The sequence below is a fragment of the Perissodus microlepis genome, chromosome 1 (genome assembly GCF_051167445.1).
Source record: "Perissodus microlepis isolate ML-2025 ecotype Zambia chromosome 1, ASM5116744v1, whole genome shotgun sequence".
Lineage (NCBI taxonomy): Eukaryota > Metazoa > Chordata > Actinopteri > Cichliformes > Cichlidae > Perissodus > Perissodus microlepis.
In genome coordinates, this window is record NC_140461.1 from 12,278,632 (window position 1) to 12,290,729 (window position 12,098).

Consider the following 12,098-nt stretch of genomic DNA (forward strand, 5'->3'; position numbering starts at 1 on the left):
CAGAGTTAAACAGCCTCGAGGAGGAGCTTTTTCATGTGCTAATCTTCGATTAAAAAACCCACCAATATATTTGCACACTGTTCCATGAGGGACTGTGGAGATTCTGACTTTGGAAATATCTTGGATGAGTTTCTTCTTTTCCATGTGGTCATAACTGCAATCACAATAAATGCAGAGGGAGCTGAAAGGCATAGCAAAGCTAATTTGTTTGTTGGCTAATTGAAGAACGGCATGCAGATTATTGAGCTTGGAAAATATATTGTTTGGTTTACAGCTAGTGAGCTGGTGGCATTTGATGGATAACACTTCCCTCCAGATTTTCTAGATATTTGTTTTGAAATATGGATCCCATCATTGTACTACCAACTAAAAAGAATGAAGACACTCAAAAAGGAACCATCATTTATAGTGAAATGGAACAAAAATGAATCATGTCTGGCTTTTTTAGCCCACTACGTGTAACGCTGAAATGGAAACACATCTGGATGAATTAGTTATGAGAGTCCCCACATGTGAACTCGCCCAGCCCTATAAAATATTAACATTTCAACACACTAGATTTATAAGGTAAGGTTGCAGTGCAATACAACACAGAATAGGAACTAGTCAAACTTGACTAAAGAAGAAAAATGCACCAGTGATTTTCATTTCACTCAGTTCCATTATCATCAGTGTGTCATTTAGCAGTCAAAAGCCTTGGCAATAATAGAATTACTATTCCTATTAGACTCAGTGTCATTGAGCTTCACAGTGAAAGAGTCTAGTGCACATAATAGGAAAGGATAAGACAGTGAGAGCATTGCAAGTCTCTAAATGTCAGAGGTGCTCAAGTTCACACCACATGAACACACCCAGTTTTGTCAGCAACACAAGCAAAACAGTCTATGTAAATAATAACACTTTACTTTTATTGTAGCCAGTGTAGCTAGCACTAATCAGAACAAAATAAACCCTCGCAGCAACTTAACCCAGTACCAGATTTGCATTTACATTCAAACCGCTTTTTTCCCCTCCTTTGTTATCTCAAACCAGGTGACTGACAATTCTCACAGAGGAAATCACATCACACACACAACACCCTGGAGCATATTTAGGTTTCCTAATCCAGGCTGCACATGCACACATATGCACACAAATTTCTCACCTCTCTGAGAGCTGACGTCCACATGCACCTCACTACGGCTTCAAGCACCTTACTAGGATACACACGCAACATGCTGAGACCCTGACCAAATACAATCTATTGCCATGGCACCCGGTGAGAGGTGACCGGTATCTGTAGTAGCTGAGCAGCCTCACAGCACTTCATTACTCCAAGCACAAACTCAGCTGCGAGCGTCTCCTCCAGGCTGCAGTGGCAGCAAAGCCTCCCGGTGTTTGTCCGTCACTCTCTGCAGAACAAAACACCGTCCCTCCATCCTTTTGTCTTATTGTCAACCACAATCGCCGGCTGTCATGAGAGAAAGGGACTCACCGTGCTTGCCCCCCGCTGTGGAAGAACAGGAGCCAGGTGGAGCAGCAGAGGCTGCAGCGACGGAGGAATCCCCCTGGTAGTGTATGTGTAAGAGTGTGTGTGAGAGGGAGCATGGAAGCGTGTGTGTGTGTGTATGTGTGCATGTGTGTGAGTGTGTGTATGTGTGTGTGCGCGTATGCAGGGAGTCAGAGCTGATCCAGCAGATGCAGGCGGGAGCCACCAATAGAATAAGGAAGAGGGAGAGGAGTGTGTGAGAGGAGAGAGAGGGAAAGACAGCAGAGGAGGGGTCTGGTAGCATTACATCATAGACTAGGGAATGGTAGGTTTGCAGGGGGTGGACTACGGGTGGGGGAAGGTGTGTGTGTGTGTCCTTGTGTTTGCGTTCGTGTCTGCATCACCGTATATTCTCCCTCTGCAGCAGACCACACGATGATTAAAGATTGGGTCCATTCTGCATGCAGTGCATTGTCGTCATGGTGCCTGCACCTGTGTGTGTGTGTGTGTGTGTGTGTGTGGTTGTGTACTCATGAGCAGAGCATAAAAAACACCTATAATCAGGAAGGTAGAGTAATCACAAGGACATGAACCACTTTTTGTTTGTAGATTATGGATCCAAACCTCCTGGTGGCTATAAATAAGTGCTCGGCTTACAGCTTTTATGTACAGATGTATCCCAGATGCTCATTTTGCTTTCCTTTTTGTTTCTTACACACTCAAACAGGCACAAAATGACAATCCAGTCTCTTTTCACCATAGGACACACTGTAAGCTAACGTCTGTGAAGGTTCTCAGTCAGCTGTAAGCTAACTAATGGCTGCTATGTCAGTTTGAAAAAGCACTGATGGACACCCTGTTAGGAAGTTACTGACATTTCAGGTGAGTGATTCCAAACACTTTCTGCTTGCTTTGACATAAATGGAAAAGGGAAAAAAAACACACACACAAACTTTTCTTGTTACCCTATAGCAGCAGCAGCAGCAGCAATCACCTGTCTTTGTGCAGCGTGCCATCCCTAAAGAGAGACAGAGAGTGAGAAGAGAGGAGAAAAAGAGGGAGTGAAAAGGAAAGGCGTTAGTAGAAAAAAAGAAAACAATGACAGCTCAGGGTCATCCTTGCACCTCTGCTCTGTCTCTAGCAATCTGGCACAAGACAGGCAGAAAACGAGATAGGAAAGGTGCAGGTGGCACAAACACAAAGATAAGGAAGTCTCTTCTTCCAGCTCTCTTCATTAATTTACATAAGTTGTCGGTGTTGAGCCCTCCAGGCTTTCTGTGACTTATAGCACATTTGTTTGTTGCATGCAAATTGAAGTCCCTAAATATTTGCTTAACATCTCCTCTCCAAAGCAGATGCCACAAAATGTCTTTGCTTGTCCACACATAATATTTGAGACCGGAAGTATAGAGTGTTGGTTAAGTTCTCTAACAGTCATTCTCCATTTCCTCTCTACTGCTCTGTTTATTTCATGTTTCAAAAGCTCACAGAGTTTATTTAAAAAACGTATTTGAAACAACATGTTTCTGTCATGGTCCGCGGCCCGGTGTCCGAGGAGCTGATGGGATGCCCATGCCCACGGGTGTGGCTGTTAACTCCACATCTGCATCCCATCTCAGGCGATTATCAGGTGGACTATTTGATCCAGCCCAGCCAGCTGCTCCACGCCAGTCCGTTAGTCGCCTCACAGCGGTAACGTACACCCACGGGAAGGCGTTTGAGAAAACCCTCATTTACCTGAACAAACGCTAATCTTTTCTTTTGCGCTCAGATAACAGCTCGGCGTGTTTTTGAGCCACCTGCCTGTCCACCTGCCCGTCTGGAGTTTGGATCACCTCTACTTTCCTGGAGCTCCCCCGCGGACCCTCACCCCTCCCTCCGGCTCCCACGGCCCCGCTTTGACTGTAAGACTCATACTCTCCCCCACGTATGCTGCTATTTCCCCGCTCCCCAGTAACTCTCTTCCTCTTTCTGTTGCAGCCTCCCACAGTCCCGATTACTGCGTTCCTGCGTAACTCATCCCCTGGTCCCTTGGTTTTTCTAGTTTCTCGCGTGTTTTCCTTTGACTCTTCCGGGACACCTTTAATTGAAATAAAGTTTATTTTTCATACTCCTGTGCGTGTTGTCTCTGCTTCTGGGTCCAGCTTGCGTACTGAACTTCGGTTCATGACAGTTTCTGAATAGTCTTTTTCTTTGACAGAGGAAATTAAATAAAAGTGGCAACATAGATATGAAACACATTTACCATCCTCTATTTTTGATGCTCTGGTTAACAATAAATGGTAAATGAACTGGATGTTATATAGCGCTTTTCTACTATACCTGAACACTCAAAGCACTTTATAAAACATGCCTCATTGAGTGACTCATTCAAGCACTTTTTTCCATGCTTAAGTGGTTTCTATCTAACATTCACACTTCAGTGCATGCACTGGAGAGCAACGTGGGGTTAGTATCTTGCCCAAGGATATTTGGCATGCAGACTGGAACAGCCAGGGATCAAACCACGCGCTCTTCCTCCTGTGCTATAGGAGATTTTTGATCAAAGAAAAAAACACTGGTTGCTACACCATTAAAATGTGAATCTGTGAATGAAATGAACCACATGGATTATCTCCTTACAATGCAAGGTTCTGCAAGGAAATTGCATTCATGCGAATGTGACACTCCACCCAGTTAACCAGTGTTGCTGACCAAGCACCCCATCTATGGCCTGACAGCAGTGCCACCCACTATAGACAATAAATGTTCCAGACCAGTTCAAGGTATTGACCCAGCTTCGAAACTCCCCAGATCCCAATCTGATTGAACGTCTGCAGGATGCACATTTCATCATGGCCCCGCCCTGCCTGCAACAGGACCCAAAGGATTAGCTGCCACCAGCTAGACACAGAGGTGGCTATAGCGACATGCACAATATTTGGCAGGTAGTTTTAATGTTCTGGTTGATCTGTATTCATTATGTGTGATACTACAGATCAGGAAACAGGGCTTTGTTTAAAATTTAACAAACGCATTATGACATGGGTTAATGCAGCACTTGTGCAGTTATCATACCTCAAAGTACAGGGGGAAATCTCTGTGGGGGAAAAAAACCCAACAACAACAAGAAAAAAAAAGCTGGAATGATTGATGATTGTTCTCCATTTACAGCATTTCTGGCATGATCTCTGTTGTGCTTTCAGAAGTGCTGCCTCGTGCTTCTCCTGCCAATTTTCTTTATGAGATATTGGATATTTTCACACTTTTCTTCTTCTAATGATTCTTGCTTCTCTTTCAGTTTAGGGTTGATTTTCACTCTGATCAGTAGCTGTCCAAAGGAAAAGAAAAAACAAAATAAAACAATCTTTATCCTCTCACTATATGCAAAATTTTGTGTGAAATTTTGTTCCTCTTCTCTGAGGATAGCAGTCAAAGCTCATAGTTGTACCATATTAGTTGGCCATTTTATTGTTTGCAACTTTATGGCAGGGGTCACTATGAGGTTTGTCTTGTGAGGGGTAATGCTGCATACTTTTTCAGTTCAGCTCAATTAGACCTAGCCCCGTTTCAAGGTCAATTAGGTGCAACAAAAACTTTGCAATGTTTTCACACAGATCACATTGGCATGTTAAAAGAATGAGACATTCTTCATATATCCTTCACTCTTTTTTTATTCTCTCTCAACCATCTTATTTGTTGCAAGCTGTTAGATGAATTGTGACAAAGTGTGAGTGGAGGTGAATGATTTAGTCTAAATGTTCTTATAGCATTTGGATGTCCTAATCTGGCGCCAGGTTATTGTAGGAGTGAAAGTGACATTAACATCTAATTTGTTAACACAGCTAATCAATTCAGATGAGATTCTGAGTTAAATGATGCAATCAGAGAGCAAGAATTGTGATGTCAGAACTCTCGATCAAACACGTACAATTTATGACTATTAAACAGTTGACAGGATCAGCAAAAATCACTTCTGCTTTTGAATACTTTGATTTAGGTGTGGTGGCACTCCAGAAGGCCTAAATAAAATAAGACAGCATGAAAAAGTCTATCTTAACCAACTATTGACATAAACACACTATGTGCAGGCAGCTTGATTAAAACACATTCACTCCCCAGGGCCTTGCCACATTAAAGAAGAGAAATGAGAGGAGCCTTGATGATGCCCAAGTCTAGACAGGCCAGGAAGAAAAACTGTTTCCATCAGTCTCAAAAAGATTTTCAGTCTTAGCCAGGCAGGAGCTTTCACCTTACAAAGAGTAAATACACCAGACCCCACATTAAGTGATCAGAAGTTCTTGTTGTCTAGATGAACCTGCATATCAGTGCCCACTTTGAACTGTTTAGATAAGAGCGATCTGCCTGAAAAAGCAAAAGAAAGATATAACAAAACAGCCTGGATAAAATCCTGGCTAGAGTGTTGTAGTCCCACCTTGTGCTCCAGGTGCAGCTCTGCCTTGTTCTCCCCTTCCCCCCTTATCTGTGTGAATATAGGCATGGGTGCTACTAACTCTAGTCTTTCACTTGTATGGTATTGTGTTGTATATGTATTGTGTGGTTTTGGGAAGTTTCAAACAGGTGCATCTAAAACCATTTGTTGCTCTGTTCATGTGACAGTATAGCTATTTGCAACTCTGCATTTATTGACCTACTTGTTTGAGTCCCTGTCTGTTTTGTGTTTACTTGCTTGTCTTTGCTCCTATCTTAGAAAACCTGTTGTAAGGCCTGCCTAATACTTACCTGAATACCTGCTTGAGCGCCTCTCACCTGCAACTGGAAACTTGCCTGCAATTAGGCTCTTAGTTACTGGAACTCTAGCCCCGCAGAATGAAAGCGGGTTGTAAATTCTTGTCGTGTTATTTACCCGAGTGTAATCCCAGCCTCAGAACACCCATTGTTATTGCTGCTTCCTGAGTTCAGTTCATTAAAGCTGTTAAACTTCTGTGTCCTGAGTTTGAATCCTTCAGGTGAAACCTCGACAGAGACGTGAGTTGGACTGCAAAGTCTCCTCTTATATAGCAATACAATTGTGTTATCAGCTCATGTTCTTTGCAGTCATCGTGTAAACTGAAACCATAACAACAGGCAAATACTGGATCATCACAGACACTACAGTAAAAATCTGCTGACCAGCTCAGATGTGAACAGACCTGGTCCAGCTTGACCCCAGCGTATTCGTTCAAGTCCCCTGCTATCTTTACCAAACTCCAGGTGGTGCTATGCTAAAAATGATAAATAGTAAGGCCAGGATCAAAGTTATAAACATGGAGGAGAACACTGTTCTGGTGGTTAACTTGTTTGGGCACACCCGATGCTTTCAAATTATTTCAGAGCTGCATGGCTGTTGTTGAGGCTCACATAAAACAATACACATGCAGAGCTGTGAATAAGAGAATCAGAACGGCTTTTGCCAAACAGTGGAATGAGAATGGTTTTGCAGTGCGAACGTTAACAGGACAGCTCTAAGAGTTGGGAGATCAGTATTGTACTGCATATACTGTGTTACTGTATATGGTCAGAAGTGACCATATTTGTACAAGAAAGTGGAGGGCTAAATGATCAGTTAGTCTGATACTCCTTCCGAGTTTGAGTCAAGATTTGCACTCTTAGACTGTAAAGATGCAGCAGAGAGAAAAAGATATGTGTTATTAGTGCTATGAATGAAAGCCTGTACAAACAGAGCTAGTCAGATTATTTGTCAAACAACTCAAATATCCTGTCTGTAGAGACCAAAGTCATTTTTTATTTTAATTTGTTAAGTTTTAACATGCAAATCCATTGGGAGATTGGCTCACCTTTGGAGCCAGCTTCAAGTGGCCACTCAAGGAACTGCAATCTTTGCCACTTCAGTGTTGACTTCATTGTTGCTGCTTGGTTGGAACTGTTGTGTCCCCACACGACACTGGCTGAAGTTTGGAGATCATTAAACTGAAAAAGTCACTCACATTTGCAAAAACGTACCTTTGTAACCTCTTTGTTGCCCCCAAGTCCTTCTTACAATTGGTGTTGGTTTGTGCCTCATCCTCAGCATGCCTCAGCCACAAACATCTCTCCACCCTCAACCAAAAACTCAACCATCACAGTAAATTAGTTTATATACAAACTATATTGTTTATATCTTGAGGTTTTTTTGCATGTGCTGTCTGTATATATGGTGGTTAAAACTTTTCAATTGCTTACCATGGGTTTGTGCACTTTCATCTTCACAGGAGGGTTGCACTTGTGCAAAGGTTAATGCTTTGAATGAAAGATAAAGTGACACCCTGAAGCTATTTACATTATTTTAAAGAATGGTCATTTCTTGCCCATGCTGGACAGTTTGTTATGGGTAGGTTTCAGTACAGCTCTGTCTTTCTAGTCTTACGAAAACAAAACTATGCCCTGTTGGGAACGGGCCACATCTAAAGTCAACATGGTGGCAGAGTTCCCAGGCTCTGGAAACTAAGCAGTCATTAAGACCACTGACATGAGAATGGCAAGCTAAGCTGCAATGATTAGTTATTCAGTATGGCAGCATGTACAGTACATCTAGAAAAAACTGAATATTGTGAAAAAAATCACTTTTACTCTAATTTATTTCAAAAAGATAATTTTTAAGTTTATCTTAAATTGTCTATATTTACTGCCAAATTATTAAAATAGCAGATTTTGAGTAAATTAAAATTCGAACAATGTAAATACTGTGCATCTCTGTCTGGTTCAGTACACATAACTACAGTCATGGGGAAGACTACTGACTTTAAAGTTGTACAGATGACTAACATGAGCACTGTCCACACAGAATGTAAACTACAGAATGTCATCTTCACTCTGTGAACAGCCAGCCTATTAAAGGGAAGCTCACTGGAAGAGAAAAGTGTTTCAGGAAAAAGGTGAACAAGAAACAAAGGTGACTGCAGCCTTGAGAGGAATGTCAAGCAAACTCAATTCAAGAACTTAGGAGAGCTTCACAAGGAGTGAACTGAGGCTGGTGTCAGGGCACCAAGAGCCACCACACGCAGATCTCTACAGAAAAGGAGCTACAAATGTTGCATTCTTAATGTCAAGCCGCTCCTGCGCCAGAGACAATGTCAGAAATCTGTGGGCTGAGGAGAAAAGGAACTGGACTGTTGCTCAGTAGTGCTGTCATCTTTTTAGACGATAGTAATTTTTTCATTTAATTTGGAAATCAAGGTCCTAGAGTCTGGAGGAAGAGTGGAGAGGCACAGAATCTGTGGCGATTGAAGTTCAGCAGTGATGAACTGTGAGGCCATGTTATTTGCTGGTGTTTGCGGCTGTTGATCCACATTGAGCATCTGCCGGGAGATTTTAGAGAACTTCATGTTCAAGCAGAAATACTTAATGAAGATGCCAATTTGTTTTTTCTAGAATGTAAAATAAATAAGGTTATACTTGGGATTTTCCCTGTTTTATAGCTCAAAATGTCTGCTGTGAAAAGGGTCTGTAGAACAGAGCCAATCAATAAGGGCTGTTAAAACAGTGTTTTCTTCAAAAACAGCAAGTCAAATTGCTTGACACAGTGAGGATCTCAACAGAAAACTGTGTGAATTGATTTTTCTGATCTATAAACACACAGAAGTGCTACTTATAATGTTGACCTCTGGTATTACAGTAAATTTACTTACGTCCGTTTGGAATGAAACAGTTTTAATTGCTAAATTTAAACTGGGGTTGTTCTGCTTTAATCTGACAGCTTTCACTGAATACAGACAGGACACATGCAACATGCAACTCACTGAGCCAGAATAATGCTTAATATGCACCACTCTTGAACCAGCCTGCACAGAACCTGCTGTTGGGATATGCAGAAAATCTTTTAGGAATTTCCAGGAATAGCTCTGTGAAAGTTGGAAAATAAACAGATTCCTTTTATCATATAGCAAAGTAATGAATGTATATGTATACATTCTTGTACAGACAGGCAAGAAAGCAAAGGAAAAACAACATAAAACATCTTACTAGTAGTAAAGTCATTTATCAGATATTGTTAGCTGTTGGATAGAGAGTGCAGGGGTTAAGCCTGTCACCTCACTGCACGGAAGTCCTGGGTTTGCTCCATATAAACACATACAGGTTTACATGTTCTCTCTCTGCCTGTGTGAGTTTTCTCCTGGTACCATGGCCTCCTCCCCGCTATCTGTCTGTGTCTGCTGACAAATTGGCCCCTGTGATACACTAAATCCCAGTACTGAGAAGGCCTTATGATAACTTGGATAAGTGCCAGCCTCCCCATGAGTCTGGACCAGATAAGTGACAAGTGACTTAAGGTGACGAAAAAAGGTGCAGCAAGCATAGTCTTTAAAAGATGGACGTAGTCACGGTGAAATCGCCCGTCGGTTAGTGGGGTCCCACTGTGAAGCACTGAGCTGACAATTTCACTAAAAACTTGATGGTTTGAAACAAGATATGATGAATAATGTTTGAATGTGACACGCCCAATGGCAGTTACTTGTGAATTAAAAGTAGACCTGCTCTGAAGCATATCCGTCATTATCCCCCAGTTTGAGAACAACGGGGATCTCAGTTTACAAAGTGAGCATCATATTGTATTCAAGAAGGCTTGAAACTACAAATTGAGATCATAAGGTTATCAGAAAAGCATTTACCAAGTTCATCAAGCAGCCAGGCTGAGGGCCATTTTATTAAAGATTTCTAAATAACTGGAGATATTTAGGATACCACAATTGAGCTTTGCTGGCCATTAGAATGAATCCAGTCAGCCACCAGATCCACTCATTGTATTGGGTGAATGGTTAAAGTTCATCTTTAGTTTCTCTACATAAATCTTACCTGCATTTTATTTTGATGTTAAGAAAAATACTTGTATTTCAAGAGCGTTCCCTTTAAGTGCACTGCAAGCCATACATCTAATAATGGGGACATAAGAAATAGATCAAAGTAGCCTTTTACCCTGGTCCAGATAGTGTGAAATGCTCTGTGTCCACCCGTGAGGTACATTTCATGATGTTGGGTTTTTCAATTCCAGACACTGCCTAACCAGCACTATTTATGGTTTCATTTAGTTTGGTTTTTCCCCATTAGAAAAGGGAGAGTGGAATACCTTAATGCACAAAGGTGTCCCCTGGTGCCTCAGCTCTCCCTATCAGCCCAGACACCCTCTTCTTTCAACATCATGCCTGCAATGTTCCCTGTTGCCTTGGCAACCTTACGGCCAGCCAGGCCTTTTACTCGCTCTGGATACACAGCGACTTCTGTTCTTGCCCCCAAGCAGCTGAAGGAGGATTCACTTAGGTGGTGCAAAGAAAAAAGGTGCATGCATGCCCTTTTCCGTTCTCCCCAATGGACGATTACCATAGCTCCACAAACCGAAAAAAGCCTTTTCAAATTGATGTGGTGGTGAAATCTGCACTGCATACATAGTCTGAAAACCACTAGTGTGCATATAGGAACAGGGTAGACGCTGTTAAGGCTCAACGATGTAACGTTTTGGGTTAAAAAGACGCATTTCCACTGCGAGGAAATGCCATACAGAACTGTTGAAGAGTTTGCTACAATATACTGTAAAGAAAAACACTGTTTCTCTGTTCCTTTTATCCACAGCTCGAGTTCACTGTACAGGGCAAAGTCATCCCTTTTAAACAATTCAGCATTTTTAGAAATAAGCTTATGGGTTTTATTTCCAATGAGAAGATAACCAGCATACACCTACAACCTGGCATTTGCCAGGCTTAGGATAAAGATTGGAAACAAGACGAAAGTGATAGCCCGGCTTTATATCTAAAGTTAAAAAAAACAACAACAACTATGCATCAGCATTTCAGGATGTATGTATAAAAATTTGTAGTGAGTAACATTTGCACCAAATCTCTGATCACTTGTCTTAACTGGACCATTAAGTATGCTATATTTTTATATTTTTAAGGAAATTTCTTCTTCTCCTCCTACGCACCTGTCATTGACCCAGGTGTGCAGGACTTTCTAATTGGTAGTCAAAAGGTGAAACTGGTCACAAGCAAACAATTGCTTACTAGCAGGCTGCCATAACTGCCCACAGTGCACATGGAAGATGCTGACTTGCAAAAACTTGCCTATATTTGCTGAGCAATAGTGTGAAAAGTGACAATTGCACTTTTTAAAACATGTTGGTTTAGGTGTTGAAGCACAGCTTTACTTTAAAGGCAAACTGAAACAGTTTCCAGTTTGCGTTGCATTTTATCAAGTTTCACTGCAGCCTGGTGAGTAGTTGTCCAGTGTCTGCAACCCAGTCAGCATATTCTGCACAATCTGCTAGTTAACAAAGTTATTGCAAAGAAGTTTTTGTTGCAGCACCATCTTTGTGACCAATTTCACAAAGCAACAGCTAGGAACCTCCAGTAACCACCTGCCAGCCTGTTGGAGAATATACGTTTTACTTCAGGACGCCTGGGGGGGGGGTTTGTCAACTGGTCACAAGTGGCCTCTGTGACTGAGCCCTTAACAAAGTCAAATTAGTTGACAGGAACTGCAACTATTTGGCTAGCGAGAGAGATATCACTATCAACACCAATGGAGTGCTGACAATATATTTGAGGACATTTAAGATTAAAGCACACACACTGAGGGTCAGTCAGTGAGATACAGCACCTGTAAAGAGACAAGTGGCATCATATGAAAGATGAAAAACAGTAAAAATGAACACTGTTGTTGG

At 41.8% G+C, this 12,098-nt stretch overlaps 1 protein-coding gene and 1 long non-coding RNA gene across 3 annotated transcripts in view; one reads left to right on the forward strand and one right to left on the reverse strand.

The window, feature by feature from the left end:
- sema4bb (sema domain, immunoglobulin domain (Ig), transmembrane domain (TM) and short cytoplasmic domain, (semaphorin) 4Bb) overlaps positions 1–1,697 on the reverse strand; it is a 64,551-nt gene extending 62,854 nt beyond the window's left edge. The window contains exon 1 of one of the 2 annotated variants that reach the window (XM_084930076.1): positions 1,475–1,697. The gene's annotated coding sequence lies outside the window, so the exon portion shown is untranslated. Of the gene's footprint in view, positions 1–1,144; positions 1,231–1,474 lie in introns of those variants that run through there. The other variant, XM_084930083.1, reaches the window with a different exon arrangement.
- Positions 1,698–1,714: 17 nt separating this feature from the next.
- On the forward strand, positions 1,715–3,578 carry LOC146393503 (uncharacterized). Its single transcript, XR_014800423.1, has 3 exons — positions 1,715–3,160; positions 3,240–3,372; positions 3,449–3,578. It is a non-coding gene; the product is annotated as an uncharacterized LOC146393503 (long non-coding RNA).
- Positions 3,579–12,098: the final 8,520 nt, after the last annotated feature.